Source organism: Erythrolamprus reginae, chromosome 2 (assembly GCF_031021105.1).
Source record: "Erythrolamprus reginae isolate rEryReg1 chromosome 2, rEryReg1.hap1, whole genome shotgun sequence".
Classification (NCBI taxonomy): domain Eukaryota; kingdom Metazoa; phylum Chordata; class Lepidosauria; order Squamata; family Dipsadidae; genus Erythrolamprus; species Erythrolamprus reginae.
Genome location: NC_091951.1, coordinates 87319052 through 87333526, shown reverse-complemented (window position 1 = coordinate 87333526; position 14475 = coordinate 87319052). Strand labels below are relative to the sequence as shown.

Below are 14475 nucleotides of genomic sequence, written 5' to 3'. Positions count from 1 at the left end.
TGGCCCAGCTCCTGCCCCAAGGACTGTGGATGTGGGGGAGACATCCACATGCTGCAGGCCTGTTTTGCCCCCCCCCCCCGGTGGAATTTGCTGATGAAGGCTGCTTTGACCAAGAAGACATGAGTGACAGGGAGGAGGAGAGTGGGGCAGACAGCTCAGAAGGAGATCAATTATCTAGCTCCTCCTTGGATTCAGAACAAGAGTTAATGATACAGCCACGCATGCGGAGAGCGATGCATAGGCAACAACAGCTGAGAGATTATTATCAAAGAAAATGAGGCCACCTGTGGTTGGGTGGGGCTGTGGTAATTAGTGAGGCTGCTATAAATAGCAGCCTGTGGGTTTGGCCATTATGGAGGATTATCTGATTGTTGTGTTTCGTGACTGCTTTACTGACTTTGACCTTTTGTGTGCTGATTTTTCCCCGCTTTGAAACTAAACCAGTGCAAAGTGTGTTTCACTTTGTGAAAGAAGAAGGACTGTGAATTGCCTCACAGCTGCAAGCTAAGTATCACAGAACTGATAAGGGATTTGTACCAATTACCAGGTTTTTTGGAGACGAGTGCTCTTTGCTATACCAAAAGAGGGCTTGGTTTAAGTGAATTTTCATTATAAAGAACATTGTTTTGAATTTTCAAACGTTTGTGTGTCTGAAATTTGTACCTGTGAATTTTTGGGAGGATTCTACCAGAGAGCCCGACAGAACAAACTATGATCTGGATGACTGAGACTCTCTACAGATATGTTTCATTAATATTTTAATGACAACCACAATTGTATTTCATGAATCAATATATGAATCAGATAGAATTCAAACACTTTTCATAACTGTTCATAACATAAATTTGTAGTTGCTGCCATTGGAAAATATATCCTATCCTGGATAGTCTATCACATTTATCATTTTCTCAGTTCTTATTCCACAATTTTCATTCAGATTGGAATAGATTGTCATTAGAAATTTCTGTCTTGATTATTTGTTTTATGCAACCACTCTATATTAAGGCCTTTGATTGCTTGGTTGATTAGAGGCTTGAATATATTACTTAGTATTGGGAGTTCATAAAATGGGGGTCAGGCTTTGGCTTTGAGCAATAAGCATTGGTAGAATGCTAGAGAGATTTGGCACAAGAAAGAACACCTCTCGTCCATTCATACTGACTTCACCTTACCATTTCATGAAAATTGCCTCCTCTGTAATTCAAAACAATTATTCTCTCTTTGAGATTGACCTTCTGGGTAATATTCTTTCTAGAATTCCTTTGAAAATAGTATGAAACTGGCTGGGGAATTCTGCAGTTGAATTTTGCGCATCTTAAAGTTGCCAAGTTTGAAAAATACTGCTTTAAATACAGATTATGTAATAGCTCTTATCCACTGTTCTGGGTGATCAGCTATTTGTACAATAAGCAATTGTAAATAAAATTATGGGGATTTATTTATATAATTTATTCATAAACTAAATCAATAGGCCATCCAATTCATAAATGACTAGGTGGCATGCGTAGGTCAAAACAATAACAATAACAATAAAAGAAGTACAGTGGTACCTCGAGATACGAGTTTAATTCGTTCCGGACCTGGGCTCTTAAGTCGAGCAGCTCTTATCTCGAACGTCTTTTCCCCATAGGAATTAATGTAAATAATTTTAATTGGTTCCAGCCCTCAAAAAACTCACAAAGTTAGTCTAAATTATGCAGAAAGACATGTTTTTAATGAAGAAATGTACATGTACATATAAATGAATAATGAAGTTTCTTTCACTTAACTTGTAAACTTTCTTAAACTTTTAAATTTACATATGTTCAACTTCTCTGCCACCCAATCCTGTAGGACAGAGGTCCCCAACCCTTTTTGCACCAGGGACCGGCTTTAAGCGATCAAGAGAGGAATGGGTGAATGAATGGACGGAGGGTGGGAAGGAAGGAAGGAAAGAGGGAAGGGACAGGAACAGAGGAAGGAAGCAAGGAAACTTATGAAAGGGGAGAGTAAGAGAGGAATGAGCGAAGGGAGGGAGGGAGGGAAGAAGGTGGGAAGGAGAAAGAAAAGAAGAAATAGAGGAAGGGAAGGTAAAAGAGAGAAAGAAAAAGAGCAAGAAAGCAAGCAATAAAGAAAGAAAGAAAGAAAGGGGGAAGGGACAGGAACAGAGGAAGGAAGCAAGGAAACTTATGAAAGGGGAGAGTAAGAGAGGAATGAGTGAAGGGAGGGAGGGAGGGAAGAAGGTGGGAAGGAGAAAGAAAAGAAGAAATAGAGGAATGGAAGGTAAAAGAGAGAAAGAAAAAGAGCAAGAAAGAAAGCTGCAAGCACCCCCCCCCCCGAGCCCCCCAGGCCGGCTGCAACCTTTTCAAACACGCGCGCCGCTTCGCAGCTGTCTCCTGAAGCCGAACGCGGAAGTTAGCGTTTGGCTTCAGGAGACAGCTCCTTGGCGCTTGTATCTCGAATTTGGGCTTGTAAGTAGAACAAATATATCTCTCCCCTCCCAGCTCTTATCTCGAGTTGCTCTTAAGTAGAGCAGCTCTTATGTCGGGGTTCCACTGTAGTATGAAAACATCCAAATGAAACTCCCACAAAGCCCTATCTGGACTGGGAGTCACTGCTCACAGTCACTCATGCCCTCATCACCTCGAGATTCGACTACTGTAATGCTCTCTACATGGGGCTACCTTTGAAAAGTGTTCGGAAACTTCAGATCGTGCAGAATGCAGTTGCGAGAGCAACCATGGGCTTCCCTAGGTATGCCCATGTTACACCAACACTCCGCAGTCTGCATTTGTTGCCAATCAATTTCCGGTCACAATTCAAAGTGTTGGTTATGACCTATAAAGCCCTTCATGGCATCGGACCAGAATATCTCCAGGACCGCCTTCTGCCGCACAAATCCCAGCAACCAGTTAGGTCCCACAGAGTTGGCCTTCTCTGGGTCCCGTCGACTAAGCAATGTCATCTGGCGGGACCCAGGAGAAGAGCTTTCTCTGTGGCGGCCCTGACCCTCTGGAACCAGCTCCCCCCAGATATCAGAGTTGCCCCCACCCTCCTTGCCTTTCGCAAGCTCCTTAAAACCCACCTCTGTCATCAGGCATGGGGGAATTGAAATTTTCCCTTCCCCCTAGGCTTATAGAATTTATACATAGTATGCTTGTATGTATGAGTGGTTATTTAAATTAGGGGTTTTTTAGATTGTTTTTAATATTAGATTTGTTTATATTGTCTTTTTATATTGTTGTTAGCCGCCCCGAGTCTTCGGAGAGGGGCGGCATACAAATCTAATAAATACAAATCTAATAAATACAAATACAAATACAAATGTAAGACTCACAGTTTCTGATGATGATAAGTTGTTCCTTTCATCCAAGATTTACACTTGTGCTATTATGGGAAAGCCAATATGTATTTTTAATAAGTTTATCAGATCAGATAAAATTATAGTTTTTAATATCTTAACTTGGTTGGTTGGTTGGACATGATATCTTCCTCTTGGCATTCACAAATCCTGACCTGTAAATATAATTACTCATGATTTCCATGGACACAGATAAAACATACACATTTGGTCAAACTTAATTTAAAATCTTTTTTTTCTCTCCTAAGGCTTCCGTATCACATGCAAGAAATGTACTTTTCTTAGTGTGCCCAATGTGTGCCTTAGAAATCAGGATGGGTTAAAAGTGTGTGAATCAGTCTTCAAATAATTTGCAACATTTGCTAGGACCAGTTTTGAAAATGGTTGCGTGATCTGCTTCTTACCTTATTTACTCTGAGCTGCTTTTCCCCATCCACTAATTGTTCTTGATAAAATGGGACACAGCATGCTCAGAATTAGTTAATGGAGCATGAAATTCAACATGCAGGCACAGTGAATCCAGGGCTGGGATGTCAGTTATCCATCAGATCCGAGATCAGCTTGTGCCCTTGCACATTTCCAATTGTTTGCAGTCTTGCTTACAGCATCCATTGTATTCTTATCATCCAAGCACTGGTAAGCTTGGATAACTCATTACACGTTCTTAACCAAGGGCTGTATTTCTTCTTTTTCTCCCTCTCATTTACAAAAAGAAAAAAAAAGCCACATTCATATTAAATGGATAACCTTTTCAATCCAGTCTGTTCCTCTAGATAAGATGTTGGATTATAAATTCAGAAAGCTGCCTCTCTCCAGCTTTTAGTATAAATATTGTGGTTCTAATTCAATTTTAGTAATCACAAGAATAAAAAACAATAACAACATGTGGGAGTCAACATATATCTTTTCCTAACTTGCTAATTCTAATTACACATCACAGTATAGAATGTTTAATGTTGGATTTTTGTAAATGGCTGGTGTAATGAATACTCTGACCTTTGTTGCCACCATGGGGGTGGGTAGGAGTACAGAACTTGTCTGTATATGGGGAGTGAATTGCTATGAATAACTTGCCTTGAGTAATGTATTGCACTAATATGAATGGTTTACTTTTTGACACAGTAATGCAGAATTAATCATAATAATAATCTCAGCCAACTTGGAAATGCACTGGGAAGCCTTTTTTCCCATTTAGAAGTCCAACCAATACATAGTATAGATTTAGAAATATGAACCATACTCAGTCCTTGTTTCTGTTAAATTGTTCTCCAGATATAATCCCTTGACTGATCTCATTTCTGGGATGCCACTTTATACAACTGTAATTAATCTTAACTAGTGCAGATAGATGTCTCACCAATTTATTAACATGTCCTGTCGACATATCTATTTTACTGCTTAAGCCAGAAGGGTATTTTTATTTTTTTAATGCAAAATTTTCTTTTCTAAGCCTTTTCAAGAGTTTATTTTTCCTCCAGAGTGTCCTGTGATGTACATTTCCCCACTAAATTTTAATTATGTAACTCGTATTAGGGGCATATAAAAAGCTAGAGGATATTCTGTGGGGTGCAGGAAACGTTAAACTCTTTCAGTTCCTCCTGAAATAACCTACTTGTTCTTCCAGTGAATATGGACTAATGAGCACATATTTATCAAGATATCATGAATAGCATTTTGTGAATCAATAATATTCAGCATAACAAGTTCACGTCCATTTATTCTTTTGTAATAGAAACATAGAAACATAGAAGTCTGACGGCAGAAAAAGACCTCATGGTCCATCTAGTCTGCCCTTACACTATTCTCTGTATTTTATCTTAGGATGGATATATGTTTATCCCAGGCATGTTTAAATTCAGTTACTGTGGATTTATCTACCACGTCTGCTGGAAGTTTGTTCCAAGGATCTACTACTGTTTCAGTAAAATAATATTTTCTCATGTTGCTTTTGATCTTTCCCCCAACTAACTTCAGATTGTGTCCCCTTGTTCTTGTGTTCACTTTCCTATTAAAAACACTTCCCTCCTGAACCTTATTTAACCCTTTAATATATTTAAATGTTTCGATCATGTCCCCCCTTTTCCTTCTGTCCTCCAGACTATACAGATTGAGTTCATTAAGTCTTTCCTGATACGTTTTATGCTTAAGACCTTCCACCATTCTTGTAGCCCGTCTTTGGACCCGTTCAATTTTGTCAATATCTTTTTGTAGGTGAGGTCTCCAGAACTGATTCTTGAATCAGGTAACAAGAGTACATGAACCAGAAATATCACACAATAACTTATTTCTTAAATTTATTTGCCACCCATCTAACATGGGGCTACTCTGGACAGCCAATAACAATAATTACATCCACACTATATTAATTTGTGCCTTTTAATCTTGAAGATCGATTTTGGAATTTATCCTGCCCACCTGCTGACATTTCATTGTTTTAATCCAAAAAGCATTACATCCTAAGATTCTTTCCTGTTGAAAGATATAACGCTGAGAATCAGGGTTAATGTTTTAAATTTCCCTGCTATTGTTTAGCTGGATGCTATCCAAATGCAAATACAGTGATACCTCGTCTTACGAACTTAATTGGTTCTGGGATGAGGTTTGTAAGGTGAAAGGTTTGTAAGATAAAACAATGTTTCCCATAAGAATCAATGGAAAAGTGATTAATGCATGCCAACCGAAGTGCCCATTTTTGCATTGCTGGGCCGGAGGTGGGGTTTCCCATGGAGGGGAGCCTCAGGGGAATCCCAGCAGTGCAAAAATGGGCGCTTCGCTGGCAACAGAAGTCCAGAGGTGGGGCATCCCACTGGCGGCAGCTTGGGTTTGTAAGGTGAAAATAGTTTGGAAGAAGAGGCAAAAAATCTTAAACCCCGGGTTTGTATCTCGAAAAGTTTGTATGATGAGGTAACACTATATATTTTTGAAAGGTGGTATATTATTTATAAAATGAATTTTATAAATTTCTGTGCTTATCTTCCTGATATCCTCTATGGGATCATAGGAGCATAGATAGGCAGACTTTATTACTATAATAGTGACCTTAAGGTTTTTGGGGCCTTGATTAGGTTCAAATGGGGAGGGGAAATGGTATAAGGAAATAATATTTATTTCCTCTTGAAGAAAGTGTAGATAGTTCCTCATCATTTCCTCATAATATAAATAATCTGAAAAATTAATCATGCAATAGTTATTTTGGCTTATTTTTTCCAATGGGAAAATTTAGAAATCTAAGTTTCTTTTAAGGACAGAGAATTGAAACCCACTCCCCTAACCCCTAAATCTTCCCCTAACCCCCAAATCTTCAACTTTACACTCTCTCTTTCCTCTCAGTTATCTGTTCATTTACAAATACACAGGTTAAGGATTTAGAGAAAAAATACATAACAGCAACTGTTCCTACCTTAAACTGGTGCATAACTCTATTTCTATGTTCAAAATATGAATGCCATATATGTTTCCATTTGTTCTGTCCTAGGTATTGTTGTGGTTCAGCCTGGGACCCCTCCGGGAATGGCTGATTTGCTGTCGGCTTCCAGCTCAGAGGGAGAGGCTGAGGACCAGGAGGTGCAGACTGACGAGGAAGCGGAATCCCAGGCTGAAGAAGAAGGACAGCCAGAGTTCCACCAGGGGGAGCTCTCCCCAGCAAGCAGCCTGGATTCCCTGGGGGAAGATGCTCATGACATCATAGATATGCGACAAAGGAGAGCTAATCAGAGACGAACTCAATTGGCTAGGTATTTCCAGCATTAGAGGTCACAGCTGGGTTTGGGTGTGGTGCTTGGGAAAGGATAAAAGGCGGCCCCACCCTTCCTGGCTTGTGGAGTTTTATCTTGGAGATTCGTGAGACCTGTCTGTGAACTTTGGTGGCTACAATCCTGGTTTGTGCCTTGGACTATTGAAACCTTGGGGGGGGGGGGTGCCAGCAAGAAGCTTGTGAAATTGACTGGACATCAGGACCCTGTTGTAACGTATTGTAACCTGTCTGCTGTGAAGACAGGTTTTCCTTTGTGCTTATTTTTTCCTGCTATAAAATACTTTTGGATTTTACCAGAGTGTCTGGCTGTTTTTTCAGTGGGTGTGGAGGTCTGGGAAAACCCAGACAGAACAGGTATTAAGACAGAAACTTATCTGGTTAATGTTGGTTACACAATAGTGTTGTTTTATTGCATATCCATGTTCATAAGCAATCAGCTTCACAATGCTTTAAAGAATTATATACACATCAGATGTGAGTTTGTTTACAATAGAAAGAACAATCCAAATGGCTACATCTAGGGGAAATTTAATAACAATTATGACACTAATTTTCAAATTTATTGTAAGATTCTTAGTTGCTTGCAAAATGAAGAATAACACAATTGAAGATGCTAAAGGTGCAAAATCTGTTTATGTGAGCTTGACTGCAAGAGTGCTGTGTATCTGTGACTGGGTGTTCTGTTCATAATACTTAACAACTAAGCATTGTTGCAATAACTAAAGAGGCCAAAAATAAAATATTTGGCTGCCATTAATAGACTTACATAAAAGCTTATTATCCTGAAAATGCATACAAATGTCATATATTTTGTTCCTTATAGGTTCCGACATCCAGTCAGTTTCTATTTAATTCAGAACTGAGATCTTAGAAGGTAAGAACAGCCATACCAGGTCAAATCAGTAGCCCATCCCTTCCTATGTCTTGCAAACAAGATCATATCTGATGAATTCAGGATGAGGTGCTAAGGCAGCATTCTGTTTCCTTACTATGTTCTGCCAGTTTCAGAAATTTAGACAGTAGAAATCCGTTGCAAGGTTTTCTGAGTAGTTAGGTTTGGGTCAAAATTGGGTTTCTCTGAATAGAAGATCCTTGTGTTCCTGGAGGGAACAAGAATTCAGAATCAAATTTTTCTAGCTGCAGGAACAGCATAGAGCTGGTTTGTCAGCCTTGGTAACTTTAAAATGTGTGGAATCCAACTACCAGAATTCTCTAGTCATGTGGCTGTGGAATTCAGGGATTTGAAGTCCATATGTGTTATCTCCGGGACCACCTTCTGCTGCACGAATCCCAGCGACCGGTTAGGTCCCACAGAGTTGGCCTTCTCCGAGTCCCGTCGACTAAACAATGTCATTTGGCGGGACCCAGGAGAAGAGCCTTCTCTGTGGCGGCTCCGACCCTCTGGAACCAGCTCCCCCCAGATATCAGAGTTGCCCCCACCCTCCTTGCCTTTCGCAAGGTCCTTAAAATCCACCTCTGTCGTCAGGCATGGGGGAATTGAAAAAATTTTCTCCCTTCCCCCTAGGCTTATAGAATTTCTACATGGTATGTTTGTTGGTATGATTGATCTCTTAAATTGGGGCTTTTTAGATTACTTTTTAATATTAGATTTGTTACATTGTTTTTTATTGCTGTTAGTCGCCCTGAGTCTTCGGAGAGGGGTGGCATACAAATCTAAATAAACTAAACTAAAGTCGCTAAGGTTAAGAAATTGGTGTAGAGCAGCAATTTCCCCCCTGTGTTGCAGATCCTAGCAGCTAATCTTCCAAAAAATGTAGGAATAGCTAGACAGACAGCCTATAGCAGTGATGGTGAACCTTTTTTCCCTCGGGTGCCAAAAGAGTGTGTGTGTGTGCGCTATCACACAAACGCAAGTGCCCACACCCATAATTCAATGCCCAAGGAGGTCAAAAACAGCTTCCCCACTCCCCAGGGGGCCCTTTGGAGGCCAAATGGCCCAGCAAGCTCGTGTTTTGCCCTCCCCCGGCTCCAAAGGCTTCCCCGGAGCTGGGGGATGGTAAAAACACACTCCTCCACCCTCCTGTGGGCTCTCTTGAAGCCAAAGGTGCCCTCCCAGAGCCTCTATGCGAGCCAAAATCAGCTGGCCAGCACACACAGGCACGTTGGAGCTGAGCTAGAGCAATGGCTCATATGCCAGCAGATATGGCTCTGCGTACCACTTGTGGCACCCGTGCCATAGGTTTGCCACCACTGGCCTATAGAAATAGGGTATTTTTACTTCGTTTCCCCTCATGTTCTGCTTCAACATATCCAATGAAAAAGGCTAGGTGAAATTCATTGTTGTTTTTATATACTGTATTTCCATCTGAAGGAGCTCTAATCACTGTACAAAAACAGGCAACTGAAACAATCAACAATAAAATGTACCCTAAAATGGGAAGGGAAAAAATATAAGAAAAGAAATAAAACAATGTTTATTTTGTAAAGGCAATTTGGTCCAGTTATTACTGTGTAACTCCCAGGTCAGCATGCATATCTTCAGTCAACACTCAGCGTAAAACAATGTGACACTCTGTACAGTAATTTTCCAATCTAGGTAAACCATTGAAAGTCTACTTCTGATCCCAAGCAGAATTGGATGAAACTGGGCAAGATAATCTCCTGAATTCTTCAGCACTAAATTGAATTGAGATTTATTGGGCCCAGGAGTTCACAGGTAACTACTGCAGGGCTTTAAGGAGTGGGAGCAGGTGATTATGGTAGTCATAATCCGAAACATCTACAGGGCATTGACGGTTGGTTGTAGAAGCTGATAATAACAAACATTTTAAAACCATGGCTCAATAAGTTATGTACTCAACAATCAGACCTCAAAATGGAAAAAAAGTTTTAACTAAAGTTTTGAATGATATGATACACTGCTTTCAAATCTGCTATAATATTTCTCCCTATGAAATTTTAATTACAGTTGAAGATATATTTACAAAAAGATGACAACTCATTGAAATCAGAAGAGATGGCTAGTCTTTCCGATTTCCAATGGAAAGAAGCATTATTACTTAAATATGAGCCAGCAATGTGCAGCAGCAGCCAAAAAAGCTAATACAATCCTTAGTTGCATAAACAGAGGCATCGAATCAAAATGATATGAAACATTAGTACCACTTTATAAAAACTTAATAAGAACATAGCTGGAATACTGCATCCACTATTGGAACACCACCCTAAAAAAAGATGTTGAAACTTTGGGGAAACTGCAGATAAGAGCAACTAAGATAAATAAAGTCCTCGAAGCTAAAACATATAAATAACGTTTGCAGGATTTGGTCTAGTCTAGAAAAAAGAAGAACTAGGGGTGACAAGGTAGCAGTTTTCCAGTATTTGAGGGGTTCCACAAAGATGGGGAGGGGGTTAACTGTTTTTTCCAAAATATCAGAGGGCAAGACAAGAATTAATGGGTATAACGGCTATTCTATTCTGTTCTGTTCTACATTATTTTCTTCCAATTCACAACAATGTTTTCAAGGTACAAGTAAAATATTTCCAATTCATGACAATAGTTTATATACTCTGTCTCTCTGTCTGTCTGTCTGTCTGTCTGTCTGTCTGTCTGTCTGTCTGTCTGTCTGTCTGTCTCTCTGTCTGTCTGTCTGTCTGTCTGTCTGTCTGTCTGTCTCTCTCTCTCTCTCTCTCTGTGTGTGTGTGTGTGTTTGTGTGTGTGTGTGTGCTTAGCTTCTGGGATCAGCCAGAGTGCTATTGCTATTTATTTTAGGAATAAATATCACAGAAATGAAGCAAAAAAAAATTGGTCTTGAAAAGCACTATTTCTTTTGCTTTCCATACATACATACATACATACACATACTATATAATCTATTGTAATGAATTGGAAATATTTCACTTGTTTGTTATATGAAAACAAAAATCCCTGGTCTTATCAAAGCATAATTCATAATTTTAATAGTTTATTGGAATCCAAAGAACAGTTTTTTACTATTCTTCTAGGTGGCTTACAATAGGAAAAGGATAAAACTGTATAAAACCTATACATAAAAAAATAGAATTTTATAAAAGTGTTAATAGTCAATATTAACTAAAAGGTGGTGAGAGAGAGAGTCAGATGATGGGGGAGGAGAGAGGATCTAAGATTAATCTATCACTCTCTACCAATGTGAAGTTCCACTCCTTGGAGTCCCACTCCCACTGGCAGGACCAGTTCTTGAGAAGGAGGGGTAGGTGGAACCTGACTTCACTTGGGAGGAGGGGGACAACAAGATGTTCCAAAGGTCAGGCACAATAGCAGTGAGAGCTCTTCTCTTGGATACTACCAACTGGAATACCCTAGTTAATGCATGCAACATGCATGGGTGAAACGAGCCCATTCCATTGGGATGAGACTGTTCCTCAAGTAACCTGGACCCATACCATGAAGGGCTTTAAAGTTGATTACCAACACCATGAATCATACCCAGAAGCAGACCAATAGCCAATGCAGCTTGTGGAGCTACTGGGGTCCCAAAAGCTACCTGTGCTTCTGCATCAGCATATTCAGAATAACTCCCCTTCCCCACATTCAGCCTGAAAGTTTCCTTCTGGGATTCTTTCTTAAAAATTGCAGTCTAGCCCAAAACCTTTGAAGCCTCCTGTCTGAGGACTCATCAGAGATGACCCCTGCTTAGCTTCTGGGATCAGCCATGATTAAGTGCTATTGCTATTTATTTTAGGAATAAGTGGCAAAGAAATGAAGCAAAAAAATTGGCCTTGAAAAGTACTATTTCTTTCGCTTTCAATTACGGCGATTTAAAATATGACAATTGTTCTCACTGTAAACAGTTCACAGTCATAAAAATGCAAAAGCCTCATTTCAGTTTTCAATTAACATTTTAGAAATTGAACCCTACATTTCGATATCTACTGTAATTATAATCAGCTCTATTTTTCCCCATAGAGCTAAAAAAAGAAAAAGAAACTGACAGGCAGAATAAAGGAAAATGTTATAAGCTTTTGCTTGGGTTTTAAACATCTAGTCAATCTACTTTATAATAAGTATATAAGTATAAGTCAAGACCTTTTGAGAGAAAAAAACATTACAATCTTTCCAATATTTTTTTTAAAGTAGCATTTAAATTTACTTTTGCACAAGATTTGAAGCATTCCATAGAGGAGGGCTTACCACAGTTTTGGATAATACTAGGCCCAAGATACAGTATATCAAACAAGGGTTTCAGCCAAGCCACCCAGAGTTGCTTTGAAATGAAATGGGTGGTAAATACATTTAATAGATAGGTAGGTAGGTAGGTAGATAGGTAGATAGGTAGGTAGATAGGTAGATAGGTAGATAGGTAGATAGGTAGATAGGTAGATAGGTAGATAGGTAGATAGGTAGATAGGTAGACAGGTAGACAGGTAGACAGGTAGATAGGTAGATAGGTAGATAGGTAGATAGGTAGATAGGCAGGCAGGTAGATAGGCAGGCAGGCAGGCAGGCATGCAGGCAGGCGCATTCTTACATACACACACACATCACACACAAATATATTAAAAATCCTTTCTTCACCTCAAGATAATCCATGGGTGGGACTGAAAGGCCCAGAAGGAGCAGCTTTTTACATCTTTTGTTGTAAAGAGATTGTATTAGTCACACCTTGAGTGTGCAAATCAATATTCTAGAGAGCTCTCCAAGGCTTACACAGCATGTAGAGATCCATCTTTCAAAATGGGGTAGCATGAGGACCCATTTGGGAAGATGTCTACGGAGTCTACGGAGAGGGGCGGCATACAAATCCAATAAATAAATAAATAAATAAATAAATAAATAAAAATAAATGTCACAAATTATCAAAGGAGCAATGATGGCTTAAGTCCCTTATATTGCCTTTTAACTTTGCAAAAGAGTGAGATGAGCAGCCCTAAATTGATAAATGAATTAAAGAAATTAAAGAATTACAAAAAATGGGGGGCAAACTTTTGACTCCACCCATCCAAATGGGTTCTGGTGCCCACTAAAAAGACAGTGATAGATCTTAATTCACTGAATGTGAGATTTTATCCATGCTTACAGTGACCCTTATAAAGAACAGAAAACTGTCCTTAAGATTTATTTGATTTAATGATTTATTTTCTTGATTTTGCTCTTGATATTTTCTTTATAAAGGAAAGTTATAAACACAAAGAATTAATTTTTAACCTTTATGAATCTCTTTCAGAATTACCACTTTTCAGCTTTGTCCTTTATTTTTTTCAAGAAAAGATCCTTACTACATCCTTGTTCAACTACCCAATTTACCCACAGCTCTGGAATGCTTACTTGGTTCTCCTCCAACAATGCTAACTCTGTTTACATTTAGAAAACAATTAATGTAGACACTTGGTTCAAATTTCTCCTTTGCTGTTTGCTGACTGAGTCTTTGGTGATGTTGTAATAGATTGGGGTTGTATCAAATAGGCCAGTTCTTGAATGTGACATTTGTATTACATTTGTACCAAAATAGAGACTTTCTTCTTTTTCTGATGTAAATCAATTTGGAAAGATTTCAGAATGGAAAGCAAAGTCTAGGCCAACAAGTGTTTCTTGTCAGACATTTGTGAGAATAAAATAGAGAGGACTATTTACAGTATTCTAAACTCCTCATTGAAAAAGGGACACATTATAGTTGAAAATAATAGTAATTTATTCAGTAGCTAGCTTAATAGTTAGAAGAACTGGATTTCAAAGCATACTAAGCTAGGAAAGTTTTGATTGATCATTAAACAGATGAAGTGCTTATACTTTATCAAATTGCTTGCAAATGAATAGACAGGCAGGCAGATAGTCATGAAAATATTTAAGACTCTGGGTTTTCCATTCTTGGTTTCTTTGCAATATTTAAAAGCTGAATCAGCTCCAAATTCTTGATTCGATGTATTCAGCTTTTCTTGTAATATGTAGATATTTGATTTCAGAAGCAGTAGCTTCTCTTTTCTTTCTCAGTCATGTTGAAGTGCAGACATCTTAGAGCTAATGTAAAATGTTGCTTAGCAACAAAACTAAACCTGCTTGGATAAACTGGCTGTTGCTTTTCATGAGATATTTGGGAGTTTTATAGCGCCTCTTTTGGCATAATAAAAACAATGCAAATCCCATCTTTTTCATCTTCATCATTAAAATAATAAGTTTAATTAAAGGAGAAAATGCTTTTTCTTAAAATGTTGTGTTTCTATTATCAAACATTATAGTTAGGGAATGAATCCTTAGCAGCTTGCATATATCATAAGGGCTGAAAAAATAATTTTTAGTTCCACAGGATATTTGACAGTAGCATCAGTCCTAATTTTCTATATGAAGAACACAGCATTAACTATGGGATAATAGAGAAATATCTTGAACCAATTGCTGAATGGTCAGAAATACAAGCTCTCATTTTTTTTTTATATTACATTT

The 14475-nt window shown here is 38.7% G+C and overlaps 1 long non-coding RNA gene across 1 annotated transcript; it reads left to right on the top strand.

Moving 5' to 3' along the window:
* The first annotated feature begins 7914 nt into the window (after positions 1–7914).
* On the top strand, positions 7915–14112 carry LOC139160565 (uncharacterized). Its single transcript, XR_011557962.1, has 3 exons — positions 7915–7968; positions 9652–9771; positions 13262–14112. It is a non-coding gene; the product is annotated as an uncharacterized lncRNA (long non-coding RNA).
* Positions 14113–14475: the final 363 nt, after the last annotated feature.